The sequence below is a fragment of the Cibotium barometz genome, chromosome 27 (genome assembly GCF_041138505.1).
Source record: "Cibotium barometz isolate CiBa-2024 chromosome 27, ASM4113850v1, whole genome shotgun sequence".
NCBI classification, from domain to species: Eukaryota; Viridiplantae; Streptophyta; class Polypodiopsida; order Cyatheales; family Cibotiaceae; genus Cibotium; species Cibotium barometz.
The window spans coordinates 29,208,780-29,231,058 of record NC_141072.1 but is presented as its reverse complement, the minus strand read 5'-3'; positions in this window follow the sequence as shown (position 1 = coordinate 29,231,058).

Below are 22,279 nucleotides of genomic sequence, written 5' to 3'. Positions count from 1 at the left end.
ATTGATCTTCTCCTCACGAGGGTTTGGGTATTCTTGAAGCTTCTTGGGTAGCTCAGATAAAGCTGCAATGCGACTTCTATGAGCATCAATGATGGCCTCTAGAGTCTCATTCACTTTATCCACAAAAACAGAACCCCGAGAACTATCCTCAGTCGTACTAGCCTCATCTTGTTTAACACTAGGCCCAGGTTGAGGTTGATGTTCCTCATGCACTTCCTGGGATGTAAAAGTTTTATCCCGTATGTTTTGTTTAGAGGTCTCCTGAGATCTAGTGGATGTACTTTTAGTTTGTTTGTTTCGGTTCTTCTTCCGCCGAGTGGTCTTTTTTCTACTGGACTGTAGGGTCTTGTCCACTAGATTTGTTTTTGCATCCCTAGTTCGAGGTGTCTCATCAGTTTGCATTTCTGCATTTCGTGTCTGTGATCTAGTCATGACTCTAAGTGGCACGACATCATCATTCTCAGATGAAGGTGGCGATGGAACTGCCCCTACAAGGTTAAGTGAGACCTTTGGTTGAGAGGTGCCTTCCTCATGTGGTTTCAGCAGACAATCCTTTGGGAAGTGTTCTACACAACACCCTAGACAATATCTTTCAATTGGTGGAAACTGTTGTACTGTTGTATTGGATCGAGATGCTTGCCTAGAGCGATGTGGACAATCGCGAGCCCAATGGGGTTCTCCGCACTCATAACAGGGGCCCATTGGTTTGGCCTCTACTTTCCTTGGTTGCCATTGACCTGAGGGGCCTGGAGTCCTAGGTTGGTAGCTGCCTAGCAACATTAAAGAGTTTTGTTCCCCTGGTTGAGTCTCCAGTGCTTGGCTTGGGTATGCGGGACTTTCAAAGATATTTTCTTTGGATGAATATGATACATATTCCTCCTCCACATAGCCTGGGTTTACCAATTCTCTACACACATTTGAATTGTCATAGTCCACAACCCTTACAGGAGCCGTCCCAGGAGCAGGGGGTTGAGCACCAAGAACAGGTCGTGCTTGCTCTTGTGTCATCGGTGGCTTACGTTCAAAACTAGTATACTGTTGATACATTTGTGGAGCCACTCCACCCCTCGGCTGCTCACGTTCCTGTCTCATTCTCGCAATGCGAGTACAATCCTGTGTGGTGTGAGTAAAGTTCCATGCACAGGCACTTCTTTGTGGGTTGGTTTGTGACTAGAGGAGAAAAGGTATTACAGTCCTCTGTTTTATGGTCACTGCCACATGCTCCACAAAGATGAGGACCTGTAGGAAGCACACTCCTCATTCTCTGTTGCTGTTGTTGTGGCTGCATGGGTGGACGATAGGTTTGTCCTAATCTCCTTAGCACTAGGTTGGCTATCTGGTCAGGATTTACTAGCGCGTTAGACCCTGAACTTTGGTCATCACCCCATTGATTTCTAGGTTTCACCTCTGGGCCAGAACCATCTTGGAACTTGAAGTTATCGGTGAAATCCATAGCATCATGGCAGCACTCATTGAAACTTGTATGCTTCTTTGCATAGAGATGTGTATGCAGTGTCGAATTTTTGAGGCCTTTTAAGAAGAGAGAAATTAATCGACTTTGGGCGGGCTTCTGATCTTCTGGGCAACGATTAATGTACTGCTTCATTCTATTTATAGTCTCGAACACTCTCATTCTCGCCTTGTTTTGAAAGAGTAGATGTGTGCTACCGTGTCATGTTGAATTCCCATCAAGGAAAAAGCAGCAATGAATCTCTCTTCCAAAACTTGTAAAGAAGTTTTGTCTGAAGCTTCTAATGCCTGAAACCAAGCCAGGGCTTTTCCCTCAAGAGTGAGTCCAAACCCTTCAATTTGAGTATGCTTATCAGCCACTTGCTCAGCTCGAACTGCTTGCCTAAAAGCTGCTACATGGTCGTATGGATCTCCCGACCCTTCATACTTCTTTACCAGTTTCTGAAGAGTTGATGGTCTTACTTGTCTTGAATACTCGTCATAGGGCCTACGGCCTCTCGCTCTTAGTGGGAATTGTTCCTCTCTTTGGAAAGATGGTCCATATGTTTCCAAAATTGGTGTGGGTACCCTATTACCAGCCTCACCAAACCCCTCCAAAGATCTTGTCACCCGTATTTCAGGAGGTGCATTTATAGGAGGCCGAGTTGGGTCCCCTTTCCTCCGATTGTTATAATGAGAAAGATGTTGTTGTGGTGTGACCTGTGGTCGCACATTTGGTGTAGGACAATATCTTGGTGCTAGAGTTGGGCTACTAGCAGTGGTCCACTTGGATGTTGAAGGTCCCTCTCTAGTGAACTCTCGTAGGGGAGGAGCAACAGTTTCTCCAAGAAAGGCTGTCTCTCCTGGTTTGGCTGTATTTGTTGAGAACACTTCCATGAATAATGGTTGTCCTTTCCACGTGAGTTCCCGAATCTCTTTCCAATCTAAGGTTCGGTATTCATTGGCCCATGTATCAATTATTCTATTCATGTGTCCTGCACGCTTCTCAACTACCACTACCAGTGCTAGAGGAAGATCTAGCTGTGGCAATCTAGCTGTGGCAATCTAGTTGTGGCATAATATCCCTCTAACGAGTCCTTATAGACCTCTTGAAGTGGGTCATCCTGTAAGACCTTTGTCACAGGAATTTGTCGTACAAACTCCCATTGGCATTCAGCCCCCTGATCCAATTTACTCTTGCCTTTCCTATCCCTTTCCAAATTTAGATCTACAAGGAGTAAATCATCTATGGATGGCTTTGAGGACTGGGCATTGGATGGTCCAGGCATGTCCGGCTCGATGAGCCAGTCATCTCTAGACTCCCTTGCTCTGGAAAGTTCTGATAAGTCTAAGAACTCGGTTTTAGAGAGCTCCCCTAATTTGTCTACCTTTTCTGGATGGTAGGTGACTTCGTATAGCGAACTCCATCTCCACCCATGTACATGTTACCCTGGTCATTGACGAGTGGTGCTCTATCAAGTTCTGAGAATATGTCGGCGATCTTAACAAGATACCGTTGTTGTGGGTCCCTAAAGATCTCAGCTCCTTGAGCATTTGTGTAGACATATTGGAGTCTCACATTGAGTGTTAACCCCATGGTGTCGGTTTCAAATGGATTAAAGGATCTTGAGGGTGTCCTATTTGGGGCTATGGGATGACTATTTGTCGGCCCTAGATTGTCCATGGACAATGAACTAGTTGTTCTGGAGGAAAGGGTATCGGATTGGGATTCAGATAGGGTTTCAGCAATATCTGCCAAATTTCCTACCGATTGGGTCCCACTTTCTTGCGTAGGTACTCTAGAAGGTGCCGTAGGCCCTATGACAGAATCTACAAGACGTCCCGACCGCAAGTACATAAGGTCAAATTTTTTTGGTTTTTTTTATGTGTTTTTGTTTTGTTTTGGTTTTGGTTTTTGTGTTTTGTTTTTTTTATAGAAATATATATATATATATATGAATATATATATATATATATATTTCTCCCTACCTAACCACTAAAGGCAACTAAAAATGGGTCTGTGTGGCATAACTATCTATCCTATTTTTTTATTTATTTTTTAAATGTTTTTTTAATGATTTAATGATTTTATGATTTTTACTTTTTTTAACACAAAAATTATGAATCACACTAAAAAAATACTAATTATGCACAAAGTTACAAAAATTTAAAAAATGCAAGTTAAACTAATTATGCAAAAAATTAAAGAATGAAGAATTACAAATTATGCAAAAAAGTAGACTCCTAAAAAACACTCAATTTTATCTTTTTTTTAATTTTCTTTAGTTTTCTTTTGTTTTTTTCTCCTTTTGTTTTGTTTTGTTTTTGTTTTTGTCTGTTTTTGTTTTTGTGTTTTTTTAAACTTATAAATTTCGTGCCAAATATAAAAAATATGAATTTACTAATTATGCATCATTTATAAAAATTCTAAAAAAATAAAAAATAAAAAATGCAAGCTACCTTAATTATGCAAAAATTTAAATGATGAACAATGGTTTCAAAATACAAAAATAAAAATTATTATTTCTTCTTTTTTTTTGGTTTGGTTTTGTTTTGTTTTTGTTTTTGTCTTTTTTTTTTAATAACAAAAAGTTAAAACAATGCAAATCACTCTAATTATGCTAAAAATTACAGAAATGAAAAATAAAAAATATGCAAACAATATGGACTCCTAAAAAAAATAATTTAAATTTTTTTTATTTAAATTTTTTTTATTTTTATTTTTTTATTTTTTTTATTTTTTAATTTCTTTTTCTCAATTTAATTGTTTTTCTTTTTTTTTCTTTTTTTTCTTTTTCTTTTTTATCTCTTTTTCTTTTTTTTAAATAAAAAAATATTATTTTTTTGTTTTTATTTAAAAATACAAAAAAAACATGAAAAAAATAAAAAAAATTAAAAAAAAATGGAAAATCCACTAACCTTATCCGCCGCTTCGCCGCTCGCCGCTCGCCGACTTTCTCGCTGTGCAGGTGCGCCTTCAATGCTTCGTCTTCACCGCCTTCAACCAGTGCTTCTACTCGCTGCAGCTACTTGCACTTTCTACCGTCTGCCCGTCCTCTGCTGTCGGCTGCAGGCTTCTACTCGCCTATGCCAACGCCGTCGTGTCCTCGCTCATCGTCTCTCCCATTGCTGACCAGCCTGCTGCTCGGTTGCAGCCGCCTTCGTTAGCTTCAACCCGCCTATGCCTGCTGTCGGCTGTAGGCGCTATTCCAACACCTTCGCTCTCGTCCGCCTACGCCTTCGCTCGGCCACTCTCAACTGGCCGCCTACGCCTTCGCTCCAGTTGCAGAGGACCACAAACGACGCCTTCCACGTAAATGTTTAATATATATATATATATATATATATATATATATATATATATATATATATATATATATATATATATTAAAGCTGCCTTCGCTTCCCACTTCTACTCCAGCCGCCTACGTTTCAGTTTTCAGCTGGCCGCCTTGTTACCTGCAACGACAACCTTATCTTTTGTTCTTCTACTCTACGCTACAGCGCATATATATAATTATATATATATGTATATATATATATATTTTCAGCCGCTTTCAATGTTTTTGCTACAGCCCGCGCCTCCACTGCTTGCCTCTTGGTCGCAGTGTGTTAGTTGATTAGTGAAAAAAAAGATATGCCAAAAAATACCAAAACAAAACTCTTAATCCTAATTAATGGCGGGATTACTCAACCGCAATGGGATTAAATTTTTTTTTTTTGCTTCTAATCAAAAAAACGAAAACACACAAGGCGCCCTTGAGATCACACACTCAATGCCCTAAACCTCAAAATAAAAAGAAATAGTGGTAGTAATGCAAGCTTCTCAACCGGTTTTGAGTCTTCTCCCCGGCAGCGGCGCCAATGGAGAGACGGAAAACTCTCTCACTTGTAGCAAGAGTAGTATGATCCACACTTAGCTCAATCCAATGGGATTTGCATCCCTTTCGGAGCTAGGGATTCAACCCGTACCGGTGCACAAAAGCTTATCCATTTGATGGAGAGATTGCTAAGGAAACTACTACTATTGACATAGACTCAATCACACACTCAAGCTCAATCTTGCTATTGCTCACTCAACTCCACATTCCACTCATCCATACATCCAAACAAGAAGAAAGCCTAGCTATTGCTTACACATGATCAAAGCATTCTTCATTCTCAATACTCATTTCCCTAGCATGCACACAATCCTTTAAGCTATCAATAAGAAACATGCATACTAGAGAATTGACAAGAGAAGAGAGACAAATATCAACTCATTGCATTGAATTAACAAAAGAATAGAACTTACAACAATGTAGATGGGGAGTGAGAAGAGCTTGCACCTCTATGGAAGAAGAGGGAGAGCTAGTCTCAAGAGAGCTCAAACATGAGTTTGCCCAATGTGTCCATGCTCTCAGATGAGCCACCTTTTATACAAAAATTCTAGAACTCTCAAAAGTTCCCATGTGGGATTATTGTGAAGCCCTCTCCCACATACATCTACAAAGTGGAACTCTTTACAAGAGCCCTAAGTATCTTTTTTTGTTGCATCCTTGTATTAATCTTCAACAGTGTTTTCTTCCTCATCAGAAGATATGCCTTTACCCCATTTTTGGTTTGCCTCTCAGAGGTCCTTTTGTTAGAACACCTCATACCACTGAGATAGGCGCGGCAATAACCAACAGAATCATTCCCATAGATGAGTTACCTTATACGTGCGCAGCTTGTGAGTGCTGCTTTTGTGATCATATGATGGACGAGCTTATGGAAGTGTAAAGAGTTTTTCTATCTTTACTGTATATGTTCCAAGAATGAATAAAGTTTAAATCTTGTTCTTGTATTAACCCTTACTCTCTTTGAGATTTTTTTTAATTGGTGATTAATCTTAATTAAAAAATTTCTCTCAGTCTCATACTTCTGCATCTTGCGAAATTATCCCTAGTTTCCGAGATGAGGGCATCTCGCGTTTTTCAAGTGGGAGAGAATGTAAGATTCCTCCCCAGCCTCTCAAAATGTAAGATTCCTCCCCAGCCTCTCAAAATGTCCAGCATCTTCCCCTATAATCAATCCCTCTTCAGAAATATAAAAGACTTGTTTCTAACTGTTTTAACCTAGAGAGAGAAAATATTCTAGAGAGAGAATATTCAAATTTTTAATATTTTTGGATAGAAAATTATCTCATCTTATTAAAATAAGTTCCCCTGAAATAGAAATTCAAAAAGAACTTTCCAATGTACAATTGGAATTAATTGGAAATGGGTATAAAGGACCTTAGCCTAAGGGTCTAGATTTTCAGAAATTTTTGGATTATGGTCCAATTAAGGTTCCTATGGGCCAATAGCATCAATCCATGTGTAGGGAGGAGATAAATCCAATTTGTAAAAGAAGATACCCAAAAATGAGTAAATGCTCACATAAGATGAAGAGTTGAAAATGTACAAGGTTTATTAGTAAAAAACTATGAGCAATATTAAAAATATGAGATATTTTGGGTATCCAAAAATGAGTAAATGCTCACATAAGATGAAGAGTTGAAAATGTACAAGGTTTATTAGTAAAAAACTATGAGCAATATTAAAATGATTCCATTATGACACATATGTAAGGAAGGGGAGTTCTTTAAAGGAGGTGCATATTTCACATAAGATGAAGAGTTGAAAATGTACAAGGTTTATTAGTAAAAAACTATGAGCAATATTAAAATGATTCCATTATGACACATATGTAAGGAAGGGGAGTTCTTTAAAGGAGGTGCATATTTCACATGCTTGAATGAGTTTTAAACTCATAAAAATTGAGATATTTCATCTCTCCTCTCTCCTCATTCAAGTCTAGTTCCAAAAAGTTAGCTTAACTGACCTAAAAATGGTCAAATATTGACCAAACTCATTTAGAAAATTCTAGAATCAGTTTGTTTGGTTAGGAGCTCAATTTTTCCTATAAATAGAAGCCTCCCCCTTGTTGAAAAATATATAGTGTTTATGCATCGTTACTCTACTCCACCTAAGCCAAGAACTATGAATTCATTAATAATTCACTAGTTTTTAGAGCTTCCCTCTTTCTTCAATCCCCATTGGTGGCTCCATCAACATACTTAACCAATTGATTGGTTGGGGACCTCTACCGTGAACAAAGAATCAAGCAATTTGTAAGGTAATTAGTGAATATTGATCTTTTCTATAATTTCTCAATGTTTCTCTCTTCTCAACCCCTCTCAAGCTTGAGAAGCTTAATTGGTATGGTTTTTTAAATGCTATTGAAGTTAATTGGTGAATAGTAGTGAAGAGTTACATAATTTAATAAATGCTATTGAAGTTAATTTATATTTATGTTTAAATTCTAATGGTTTTTATGTAATTTCTCTCTCTCACTCAAGAAATGGTCATACTCATGACCCATTCTCAATCCAAATCAAGCTTTTCATAAAGCTTTTCCTTAACCCAAGATTAAGCTATGCTTGAGGCCAAATTAATGGCTTTTTTCTATGCTTTTAGTTTATGTATATTGATGATTCAATCCATTATGGATTAATGATCCAATTAGAGATCATTTTAATTATTTTCTTAATGATAAGCTTTATCCCTTAGAAAAATTGAGATTTATCAGTCATAGCAGCGGAGCTATGGCAAAATTTTTATAAAAATTATGCATAAAATAATTTCATTCAAAGCATAAAAAGAGGACTTCCTACCATATTCTAGGAATTATCATCCTAGATTAATTGAAAGAATTTCATTATAATCATGGAGAAATTGAATTTTAATATCATGCATAAAGGATAAGTTTTTATATCAAAAGTGTTATTTTTACCATTTTTATTTCATGCATAGAAGTATGCATAATGGTTAAATTTTTATATTAAAAGTGTTACTTTTACCATTTTTATTTTCATGCATAGAAGTATGCATAATGGATAAATTTTTATATCAGAAGTGTTATTTTTACCATTTTTATTTCATGCATAGAAGTATGCATAATGGTTAAATTTTTATATCAAAAGTGTTACTTTTACCTTTTTTATTTTCATGCATAGAAGTATGCATAATGGATAAATTTTTATATCAAAAGTGTTATTTTTATCAATTTTTATTTTCATGCATAGAAGTATGCATAAAGGATAAATTTTTATATCAAAAGTGTTATTTTTATCATTTTTATTTTCATGCATAGAAGTATGCATAAAGGATAATTTTTTATATCAAAAGTGTTACTTTTATCATTTTTATTTCATGCATAGAAGTATACATAATGGATAAATTTTTATATCAAAAGTGTTACTTTTATCATATTTGAATTTCATGCATAAAGGTATGCATAAAAGTTGATTATTTTAATATAAAAGTGTGTCTTTTATTATATTGAATTTCATGCATAGAGGTATGCATAAAGGTTGATTATTTTATTATAAAAGTGTGACTTTTATCATAATTGAATTTCATGCATAGAGGTATACGTAAAAAGTTAATTATTTTATTGTAAGAGTGTTACTTTTATCATATTGGATTTCATGCATAGAGGTATGCATAAAAGATATTCTTTTTATACTAAAAGTGTGATTTTCCTCATAAATGGATTTTATGCATAACTTAGATGCATAAGAGAAATTCTTTTATTCTAAAAGTGTAATTCCTACCAAATTGAATTTATGCATAAGAATATACATAAAAGATTGATTTTAATTTCGAAAGTGTTAGTCTCCTTAAATGGAATTTATGCATAAATAAATGTGTAGAGAAATCTTATATCAAATATAAGAATTCTCTTAAAAAAGATATGAAATGTGATAAGATGTGATAAGAGGTGTATAAGATGTGATAAGATTTGATAAGATGCGTATGGAAAGTGATAGGATGTGATAAGAGGTGTATGAGATGTAAAAAGATGTGTATGAAAAGTGATAGGATGTGATAAGAGGTGTATGAGATGTAAAAAGATGTGATAAGATGTGTATGAGATGTGATAGAATGTGTTAAGATGAGTTAGGATGTGTTAAGATGTATATGGGATGTGTTAGGACGAGAATGGATGTAATATGGTTGTATGAATGTGATGTGGATGTATACATGTAGATGTATATGTATGAACGTGAATGTTGATGTGGATGTGGATATATGGATGTAGATACGGATGTGTATGTATGTATGTGGATGTCACATGTATGAATGAGGATGTGAAAATGGATGTATGTATGTAGATGTGGATGTATGGATGTATGTATGTAGATGTGGATGTATGTATGTAGATGTGGATGTATGGATGTGAATGTGAATGACGAGGTGGATGTGGATGTATGGATGTAGATACGGATGTAGATGTATGTATGTGAATGTGGATGTATGAATGAGGATGTGAAAATGGATGTATGCATGTGAATGTGGATGTATGAATATGAATGTGGATGTGTGGATGTGGAAATGGAGGTATGGATGTATGAATGTGGATGTGGATGTATGGATGTAGATACGGATGTGGATGTATGTATGTGAATGTGGATGTATGAATGAGGATGTGAAAATGGATGTATGCATGTGAATGTGGATGTATGAATATAAATGTGGATGTGTGGATGTGGAAATGGAGGTATGGATGTATGAATGTGGATGTGGATGTATGCATGTAGATGCGTACGTATGAATGTGGATGTATGCATGTAGATGCGTACGTATGAATGTGAAATTGGATGTATGATGTGGACGTACGAACATGGATATGTATGTAGAATAATGAATATGAAAGTGTATGTGAGATAATGTGTAGTCTATATGAGTGAATGGATGAGAACGAGTACACATTGAATGGAATGTGGAATAAGTAATGTGTTCCGAGAGTGGATAATATGGAAAGACAAGAGTTCGTTATAGAAACTGTATTTTGTGACTGTTTGTAAATGATTGTTTTATGTCAAGAATGCTGGAGAAGCATTTTGACCGTCTTGAGGATTAAGGTCATGAAGACTGAACTGATAAAGTTGCAACTGCTGAGACGGAGAGTCAATGGAGGACGTCTCGCGTAGCAAGGTCGATCGAGGTCTTGACCAGCCTCGGTTTGATTTAAATGGTGAGCTTCCGGTACGGTGGATGAGGGACCAAGGAAGCGGCCTATGAGTGAAGCGCTAGGTCACCTGCGAGAGCGACGAGCGAAGGATCCTAGAGGGTGCTGACCATACGGTGCTCGGGCTCTAGGTCGCCGAAGATACCCACACGTGCGTCATGGAAGATATTGGAACAAGGAGTAAGAGTTGTTTTCCGAAACCGGGCATGGATCTGGTTGATTGACCTTGCTGGTCCTCAAAACGGATGAGTCCATGGCTCTTTTATATGGATCTGTGGGTTGATCTTGCTGATCTTCCACGGAGATTCCATTCTATTATATGAATATATTGCCGGTTACTATGAGCTAGGAACTATGGAAAAGGCCCCTGAGAGAACAGGTGGTGAGCGTTCTGGTTGCCAATGATGCCATAAGTACACCGATGAAAGAATGACTGGAAATAAGGATTCAACCAGAGACTTGAGGACTGTCATCAGTGACATAATGGTTTTATTATGAAAAGATGCAGGGGGGAAGAGAGCTTGAGCTCTTGCAAGCACACACACACACTCACAAAACCCTAATAGAGAACACACAAGGTGAAAGGCTGAAAATCTTCTTCTTCTCTACTCAACACACCATATACAAGAATAAGAGTACACACAATATGAAAGGTACTCAACCAGATACATACACGGGTTCTCTATAGTGTGAACCCGACTAAATGAGCTGGCGCTATAACTATGCCAGTCTCTAGAGTGGCTGTCACACAGCCTGTCATCCCACTGGCCACATATCACCCAAGATCTCACCAACCATGCCAGTGGTGTAAGTGTGGGGCCTATCCCCCAGGTGGGTCATCAGTGTCCACCGCCTCACTAGAGCTCGATATCTCAACACTCCCCCTCGAGCTCAACTCCAGCTCATGTACACCAAGCGAAGCCCTGAATCTGCGGAGCTTCTCTGTACCCAATGCTTTGGTGAAGATGTCAGCTACCTGATCCTCTGTGCTGACATAAACAAGGTCGAGGTCTCCTGCCAAGACCTTCTCTCTCACGAAGTGGTAGTGGACCTCTATGTGCTTCGTACGAGCATGAAAGACTGGGTTCCTGGCCAACTGTATACTACTAATGTTGTCACAGAAAATGACAACTTGTCTATCCACTGATAGACCCAAATCTCCAAGTAGCTTCCTCAACCAAGCTACCTCACATGCTGCCATAGCAGCTCCTCTGTACTCGGCCTCTGTACTCGATAGAGCAACCGTAGGTTGCTTCTTGCTGCTCCAAGTCACAGCAGCATTCCCCAAAGAAAACATGAATCCACTGGTAGATCTTCTATCTGAGATACTACCAGCCCAATCAGCATCTGTGTACCCATGTACACATATCTCTGTCCCAGTCTCATAGAATAGTCCACAATGCAAAGTAGACTTCACATACCTCAGTATGCGTCTCACTGCATCCAAATGCGGTTTCCGTGGAACCTGCATAAACTGACTCACCAACCCAACAGCATAGCTCAAATCTGGTCTGGTGATCGTCATGTAGATCAAACTTCCTACTATGCTCCTATACATAGTAGGATCCTCCAAGATCTCTCCTGAATCTGCACTCAACTTGCCATTCTGATCCAATGGCACAGAAATAGGCTTACAGCCTGTCATACCATACTTGGACAACATGTCCAAGCCATACTGTCTCTGCAGTAATCCAATACCATGTGGTGACCTAATCACCTCAATGCCCAAGAAATATCTGAGCTCCCCCAGATCCTTCATCTCAAACTTCTGTCTAAGCAAGATCTTTACATCAAGGATCTCTGCATCATGGTCCCCCGTAATGATCAAGTCATCTACATAGATGACAACAAGCACAACCCCTCTATCACCATGTCTCACATACAATGAGAAATCTGCATTGGCTACATGAAAGCCAATAGTGACAAGATAGTCAGAAATCTTGTCAGACCATGCTCTTGGTGCTTGCTTTAAGCCATACAAGGCTTTCTTCAACCTGCAAACATGCTCGGGGTGACCCACATCCTCATAACCAGGTGGCTGTAACATATACACCTCCTCTTGCAAATCCCCATGCAAGAATGCATTCTTTACATCCATCTGATGTAAAGACCATTGCTTTGACGCAGCCACTGCTATCACAACTCTCACCGTTGCCATCTTGGCAACTGGGCTGAAAGTTTCCTCATAATCAATGCCATATGTTTGCGCATATCCTTTGGCTACCAATCTAGCCTTGTACCTGTTTATGCTCCCATCACTGTTATGTTTAACTTTGTACACCCACTTGCATCCAATGGCTTTCTTGCCTTCAGGCAATTGCACTAAATCCCAAGTCTCATTTCCATATAGTGCATCCATCTCCTCATCCATAGCTTTCTCCCAACACACATTTCCAATAGCCTCATCAATGCATGTGGGCTCAACAACCTGCACAACCTTTGCCATATATGCATAGTGATGTGCCACATAACCATCATATGTAAATCTCTGCACAGGGTTCTTCACTCTCTGTGATCTTCGCAGCTTTTCATTCATGGCTTCCATAGCCTTCTTTACACTAGGTGTTCTCATAGCTGGGATCCCAAGCTCCTCATCAAGGCTCATATTTGAGCCATTAGACTCTCCATCAACATGAGAATGCCCTGCAGAAATGTCAGGCATACCAAGGGGCTCAACCACTTTCTCTTTTCCTTTACGTGATGTACTAATCACATTTGCAGGACTGGTATTATGACGCAACCTGCCACTCCATGGTCTATCAACAGACCCACTAGATGAGGACTCTCCTGGTCCACTCAAAGACTGTGATTGCTGACCTGCATTCTGTGCAACCACACTTCCACTCACATCAGCCCCAACAGCTTCTTTTTCAGCAGCATACCAGCTGCTCATCTCATCAAAGACAACATCCCTGCTTACCCTCAACTCACGTGTAGCAGGGTTATAACACCTGTATCCCTTTTGCTCAAGGGAGTATCCAATAAACACACATTTTTCAGCTTTCGGATCCAGCTTAGTTCTCAGCTCATCTGGCACATGCACATATGCAATGCATCCAAAAACTTTCAGATGAGATAAATCTGGTTTTCTACCAGTAAACCTCTCCTCTGGAGTTACATCATGTATGGCTGCAGTTGGAGTCCTGTTCATGATGTATACTGCTGTAGAAACAGCCTCAGCCCAATAGCAATGCGGCATATTCTTCTCTTCCATCAATGCTCGCGCAATCTCAGCAATGTGCCTGTTTTTCCACTCAGCAACTCCATTTTGCTGCGGAGTGTATCTGCATGTATACTGTCTCCGAATACCATTCTTCTTCAAATATTCAGAGAACTCATTGGAGAAGTACTCTCCCCCTCCATCTGACCTTAGGCACTTGACATATTTTCCTGTTTGCTTTTCAACCAAAATTCTGAAATTCTGAAAGTGAGTGAACACCTCACTCTTCTCCTTCATGAAGTATACCCACACTTTTCTTGTGTGGTCATCAATGAAAGTGACATAGTACCTGCAGCCTCCCATAGACAGAGTCTTCGTAGGACCCCATACATCTGAATGCACAACATCTAGTGCATTTCTACTCACATATCTGTTACGTGGAAACACATGCTTTGTTTGCTTCCCAAATTGGCATGCTTCACAGATTTTCTGCATACCATCAACTTTAAATTTTGGTAGCCCTGTCACAATTCCTTTTGTCTGCATAGACTTCAATCTCTGCACATTTACATGTCCAATTCTTTTATGCCATATGTCTGTGTCTGCAACAACTCCTGAACCATTTGCAAACATTGCAGCACTCATTTCAGGCATGTCTACATCCAACGTAAACATTCTGCCCACTCTGTTGCCTTTTGCAACCAACCTGCACTTGTCTTTGAAATCTTCAACATAACACCCATCAGGGTTAAACCGAACCTGCAAACCCTGCTCAATCATCTGGCCAACTGAAACCAGATTCTTTGTTATGTTCGGTACATGAAGTACATCTGCAAGGTACTTCACTTTGCCATCCTGCATAGACAATGGCACATCTCCAACGTGGGCAATTGGATGAGCAGTGTCATCCCCTGTTTCCACAAAACCTGGTCTTTCCGGGTTTTTCATCTCCTTGAACCACTCCCCATGACTCATCATGTGGTTCGAAGCGCCTGAATCCACATACCATACATTATCTTTTTGTGCTGCATCAACATTTTCAGACATGGCATTCACAACATGCTGCATAACAAACAACCTTTCATTATCCTCATTATTTCTGCTTGAGGATGCATAGTTGTTTTGCTGCACTTTCCCATTTTGCATGTCAGCCTGCTTCTTATAACATTCTGACTGCACATGTCCAGGCTTACCACAATAATAGCATTCATGTGCATCATTGTACTGCCTTTGCCAATTTCCACGGCCTCTTTGACTCCCCCTGCCTCTGAATCTGCCTCTTCCACCTGTGTGTTGTTGTTGTTGTTGATTCTGGGACTGTTGTTGTTGCTGCTGCTCTGCTGGCCATAATTCTGATTACCTGTTCGGCCACCTCCTTGACCGCGTCCACGGCCTCCTCTACCTCGTCCTCTTCCTGAACTCGTGTAGAAAGCCTGTTGCTCTGAACTGTTTTTGCTTTGTGAAGACTGTTGGTCTTCACCCAAGTTCTTCTCTTCGATAATCAGCATAGACACCAAATCTGTAAAGTTGGGAATGTTTTCCCGAGTCTAAATAGACGTCTTAAACGCCTTGTATTGTGGCCCGAGACCACGTAGACAGACTTCCACCTTGTCATCATCATCTACTAACACACCAATAGATGCAAGGGATTCCACAATACCCTTTATCTTCAGCGCATAGTCATTCACAGACATGCTCTTTTTCTCCACAGTATGAAGTTCATTCTTCAACTGTATCTTACGTGCCTTGGTGTTTGTTTCATAAAGCTTTACCAAGGTGTCCCACGCTTCCTTGGGGGACTTGGCATCCTGAATGTGCCCAATCATGGTGTCCTGTATACTAATGGAAAGCCAATACATAACCTTCCTGGCTCCTTGGTTCCAGTCTTTAAACTCTTTCACATCTGCAGTAGTCGGATTTATATCCGGTATCTCCGGTGCCTCTTCATGCTCACCTTCTATGTAGTCCCAATAGCCTTTTCCCATCAGGAAATTTGTCAACCTGAACCTCCAAGCATGGAAGTTATTCTTATCCAGCTTCTCAGCCACAATCTGTGTTATGCCATCATTAGACATCTTGCCAAACACACAATTTTACCAGAACCTGCACTCTGGTTTTTTCTGCACAAATGCTGTATTTTCTGCACAGCGGTACTGCAGTACTCTCAAATGTCACAACCAGTGACTTCAATGCACATACATACACCCAGTGGCAACTGTAGACCTCTTTGCAGCACCCACAGTGTCTACACAGTCAATCTGTCTTCCTGCAGTACTTAAAACAGAGTCTGCAGAGAATCGATGACTTACCCGCAGTGCTCGAAATAGCCTGCTTTCTGAAAAACGGAGGTCCAGACGCGCCCGAAACGCGTTTTCGGCCCGAAAATTCAGTCCAAAGGACAGTCCAAAGGACTGTATAGTTGCCCTATAGCTTCACTCCCGCGAAGAAAGCTCCTCAATCGGAGATCGTTTGCCGGTGCCTCCCGTAGAGCTCCCGACAAGGGTGTAGTCACCGACACAATAGGGAAGAGTAGTTGAAGCTCTTACCCTCGTACCGCTTCCTGTGGTTCTCTTGCTTGCAGCTCAGCCCTTAGCACGAACCAGGCTCTGATACCATGAAAAGATGCAGGGGGGAAGAGAGCTTGAGCTCTTGCAAGCACACACACACACTCACAAAACCCTAATAGAGAACACACAAGGTGAGAGGCTGAAAATCTTCTTCTTCTCTACTCAACACTCAACACACCATATACAAGAATAAGAGTACACACAATATGAAAGGTACTCAACCAGATACATACACGGGTTCTCTATAGTGTGAACCCGACTAAATGAGCTGGCGCTATAACTATGCCAGTCTCTAGAGTGGCTGTCACACAGCCTGTCATCCCACTGGCCACATATCACCCAAGATCTCACCAACCATGCCAGTGGTGTAAGTGTGGGGCCTATCCCCCAGGCGGGTCATCAGTGTCCACCGCCTCACTAGAGCTCGATATCTCAACATATTAAAGGATTGTTTTAAAGCTAGTTGATGCTAAGAAAAAGGCAATTTCATATTGGGTGTGTAAGTGGTGTGACTAGTTTTATGTTTGCATGAACTTCCGGCTAGGGGACCTTGGAACTCTTTTCCTTGGTACCCGGGACAAAACCTAACCAAATTCTTAATTGGATCCCATCACTACAGTGGTTGGTTGGCTAACCCATGGGACTGGATGGGGTTAGGCTGGACTGATGGATCCGTAAATCGAGATTTAATTTCTATTATTACGATAGATGAAGTAAATCCCGGATAGAAATTGTTCTATGGATAGGAATCAACGGCTGTGCCTCTTGATGGGGAAAAAAGCGTTGATCCCAATGATCCAAGTGCAAGTTTCTTCCTTGATTTGACCAAGTACCGTTAAAGGTGCAGTCAAATCAGTTGATCCGTAATGATCTTGACTACGTTAGAGTAAAGAGTTATCCTGGTGGAATCGCCCATGCTTTCCGGGTAAAGGAAGTTTTTCCGGTTTCGGTTTTGGACAAACTGACGGATTAGTCTCTTGTCCGGATATCCGTGGACGAGGCCCCGAGTGTGAGACCCCTACCCACGCATGATGTGCTACTTCCGCTGCTAGTACCCCGAATCCGTTGCGCGGTGGAGATCGGGATCTCACAGCTGGTATCAGAGCCAGGCTGAAAGCTAATAAAGATAATTACATTCTTATTTGAAATTAGTAATAAGAATTCAGAAACAGCATTTTCATAATGTATTTTCATTCCGTAAGCTTCTTTAATGAAGAAATTTTAATCAAAGAAATTGTTTTTATAGATGGAAGTTCCCCATTTATCTGGTATTCCCGACCTCACCCAGTCTCAAGATATGATTGCATTTGCCTTCGAGCATCTCATCTCTTCCGCTTCAACTCAAACAAGCCGAGCAAGACTCACACGCCATTTCGCGGATTTATATTTTCCTACCCCAACGAAGAGAATACAACATAAGTGGTTTGCAGGGCAATATGTCCATGCCCCTTGCGACCGCTGTACAATGCTGTGGTGGCAGAATCTCTCATTGACTATGACCCTGTTAAAGCTGAAAATGGTGCGTGGTGTCATTCTATATCATTCGACGCCTCAAAATTTCAGACTTTCATGTCGAATTTATAGACTCCGTAGTCGATTTATCCCTAAGGAAAAAATAATAGCCCCCTTCGCAGTTAGAGAACTTATGTAACAGGGCATGACTATGGCCCAGTACGGTCCTCTTATATGTCTTCCGAGGAGATTTTGAACTCAGAGCCGAGTTGCTGTATGTACTTATTGCAACTTGTATATAAATATACAAATGTTTTTTTTAATAAAAGAGTGTTTGAATAAGGGTTTGAAAGATAAGAGAATGGCAATGACACAAAATGCTCAATTGAGGAGGCTCATTCCCTTTATTTGAAAGGGAGAGGAGGGCTTCTTTTATAGGTGGAGAATCACCCTTTATTTGAAAGGGAGAGGAGGGCTTCTTTTATAGGTGGAGAATCACCCTCTTTTCCATTGTTACAAATTACAACATAAAAATCTTCAACCCTTCAGTGACATAAGGGTAGATGTCACCATCAATTGTCCTCTTAGGCTAAGTCTTCTATTGATTATTAAATTAAAGACTTTTTGACTTTGAGAGTGTGATAAGATAATAGCCAAGCCTAAGTGGCATGTAGGTGGAGATCCCATTTACACATGGCGGAATTCTCCTCTTCCATGTAGGCATTCTAGAAGAATCTTTTCCAATTATGCACCTACACACACTCCTCCACATGCCTTCCACACTCCCCAACTTGTAGCCTTATGGTGAATACCATATTAATAATACAATAAAAATCCATGTGAGCATGAAGGCCCACTTTTATTTTCCACATCACTAGCCCATCTACCATACCAAAGTATTTATCAAGCATACTTGTGGCATTTACAATGTGTACACCCTAAATCACTTAAAAAAAACATTTGTATATTTATATACAAGTTGCAATAAGTACATAGAGCAACTCGGCTCTGAGTTCAAAATCTCCTCGGAAGACATATAAGAGGACCGTACTGGGCCATAGTCATGCCCTATTACATAAGTTCTCTAACTGCGAAGGGGGCTATTATTTTCTCCTTAGGGATAAATCGACTAAGGAGTCTATAAATTCGACATGAAAGTCTGAAATTTCGAGGCGTCAAATGATATAGAATGACACTACGCACCATTTTCAGCTTTAACAGGATCATAGTCAACGAGAGATTCTGCCACAGCATTGTACGGTAGTCGCAAGGGACGTGGACATATTGCCCTACAAACCACTTATGTTGTATTCTCTCCGTTGGGGTAGGAAAATATAAATCCGCGAAATGGCGTGCGAGTCTTGCTCGGCTTGTTTGAGTTGAAGCGGAAGAGATGAGATGCTCGAAGGCAAATGCAATCATATCTTGAGACTGGGTGAGGTCGGCAATACCAGATAAATGGGAAACTTCCATCTATAAAAACAATTTCTTTGATTAAAATTTCTTCATTAAAGAAGCTTACGGAATGAAAATACATTATGAAAATGCTGTTTCTGAATTCTTATTACTAATTTCAGATAAGAATTTAATTATCTTTATTAGCTTTCAACCTGGCTCTGATACCAACTGTGAGATCCCGATCTCCACCGCGCAACGGATTCGGGGTACTAGCAGCGGAAGTAGCACATCATGCGTGGGTAGGGGTCTCACACTCGGGGCCTCGCCCACCACGGATATCTGGACAAGAGACTAATCCGTCGGTTTGTCCAAAACCGAAACCGGAAAAACTTCCTTTACCCGGAAAGCATGGGCGATTCCACCAGGATAACTCTTTACTCTAACGTAGTCAAGATCATTACGGATCAACTGATCTGACTGCACCTTTAATGGTACTTGGTCAAATCAAGGAAGAAACTTGCACTTGGATCATTGGGATCAACGCTTTTTTCCCCATCAAGAGGCACAGCCGTTGATTTCTATCCATAGAACAATTTCTATCCGGATTTACTTCATCTATCGTAATAATAGAAATTAAATCTTGATTAACGGATCCATCAGTCCAGCCTAACCCCATCCACCAGTCCCATGGGTTAGCCAACCGCCCAACCACTGTAGTGATGGGATCCAATTAAGAATTTGGTTAGGTTTTGTCCCGGGTACCAAAGGAAAAGAGTTCCAAGGCCCCCTAGCCGGAAGTTCATGCAAACATAAAACTAGTCACTTTTGATATAAAAATTTTTATATCAAAAGTGTTACTTTTACCATTTTATTTTCATGCATAGAAGTATGCATAATGGATAAATTTTTATATCAAAAGTGTTACTTTTATCATTTTTATTTTCATGCATAAAAGTATGTATAATGGATAAATTTTTATATCAAAAGTGTTACTTTTATCATTTTTATTTTCATGCATAGAAGTATGCATAATGGATAAATTTTTATATCAAAAGTGTTACTTTTATTATTTTTATTTTCATGCATAGAAGTATGCATAATGGATAAAATTTTATATCAAAAGTGTTACTTTTAATATTTTTATTTTCATGCATAGAGGTATGCATAAAAGTTGATTATTTTATTGTAAGAGTGTTACTTTTATCATATTGGATTTCATGCATAGAGGTATGCATAAAAGATATTCTTTTTATACTAAAAGTGTGATTCTCCTCATAAATGGATTTTATGCATAACTTAGATGCATAAGAGAAATTCTTTTATTCTAAAAGTGTAATTCCTACCAAATTGAATTTATGCATAAGAAGATGCATAAAAGATTGATTTTAATTTCGAAAGTGTTAGTCTCCTTAAATGGAATTTATGCATCATTAGGAACTCAATGGAGTCTTTTTGGGCCCTTTAATTTGCCATGAGGTTATGGAAACATTTAACTTTTTAACAAATAGGAGCCCGCCATATGTAAGCAAAAACCAATGGTTTGTAAGAGAGGTGTAAGAGTGGTCAAAGGGTGCACTTTTTTCCCCAAAAAGGGGAGGGGGCAATTTTACAATTTTCGGACCTCCATAACTTCTACATACAAGCTCCGATTTGAGTGGAGATTACAGATCCGTGATCTACCCATCAAGAGCTTTCCATAGACATGTTACATGATATGATTTTATCCGCTAGATTTTAAATTCCATTTTCCTCCCAAAATTCAAATTCGAATAAAGTAGCCGTTTTGAAGCTTCAAATTAGAAAACGTTTCTTCTTAAGAGAAAAGGTTTGACTCCCTTAAACTGCCAAATAAAAGGGCCCAAGAAGACTCCATTGAGTTCCTAATGAAATAAATGTGTAGAGAAATCTTATATCAAATATAAGAATTCTCTTAAAAAAGATATGAAATGTGATAAGATGTGATAAGAGGTGTATGAGATGTGATAAGATTTGATAAGATGCGTATGGAAAGTGATAGGATGTGATAAGAGGTGTATGAGATGTAAAAAGATGTGATAAGATGTGTATGAGATGTGATAGAATGTGTTAAGATGAGTTAGGATGTGTTAAGATGTATATGGGATGTGTTAGGACGAGAATGGATGTAATATGGTTGTATGAATGTGATGTGGATGTATACATGTAGATGTATATGTATGAATGTGAATGTTGATGTGGATGTGGATGTATGGATGTAGATACGGATGTGTATGTATGTATGTGGATGTGTATGTATGAATGAGGATGTGAAAATGGATGTATGTATGTAGATGTGGATGTATGGATGTATGTATGTAGATGTGGATATATGTATGTAGATGTGGATGTATGGATGTGAATGTGAATGAAGAGGTGGATGTGGATGTATGGATGTAGATACGGATGTGGATGTATGTATGTGAATGTGGATATATGAATGAGGATGTGAAAATGGATGTATGCATGTGAATGTGGATGTATGAATATGAATGTGGATGTGTGGATGTGGAAATGGAGGTATGGATGTATGAATGTGGATGTGGATGTATGCATATAGATGCGTATGTATGAATGTGAAATTGGATGTATGATGTGGACGTACGAACATGGATATGTATGTAGAATAATGAATATGAAGGTGTATGTGAGATAATGTGTAGTCTATATGAGTGAATGGATGAGAATGAGTACACATAGAATGGAATGTGGAATAAGTAATGTGGTCGAGAGTGGATAATATGGAAAGACAAGAGTTCGTTATAGAAACTGTATTTTGTGACTGTTTGTAAATGACTATTTTATGTCAAGAATGCTGGAGAAGCATTTTGACCGTCTTGAGGATTAAGGTCATGAAGACCGAACTGATAAAGTTGCAACTGCTGACAGAGAGTCAATGGAGGATGTCTCGCGTAGCAAGGTCGATCGAGGTCTTGACTAGCCTCGGTTCGATTTAAATGGTGAGCTTCCGGTACGGTGGATGAGGGACCAAGGAAGCGGCTTATGAGTGAAGCGCTAGGTCACCTACGAAGGATCCTAGAGGGTGCTGACCATACGGTGCTCGGGCTCTGGGTCGCCGAAGATACCCACACGTGCGTCGTGGAAGATATTGGAACAAGGAGTAAGAGTTGTTTTCTGAAATCGGGCATGGATCTAGTTGATTGACCTTGCTGGTCCTCAACGGATGAGTCCATGGCTCTTT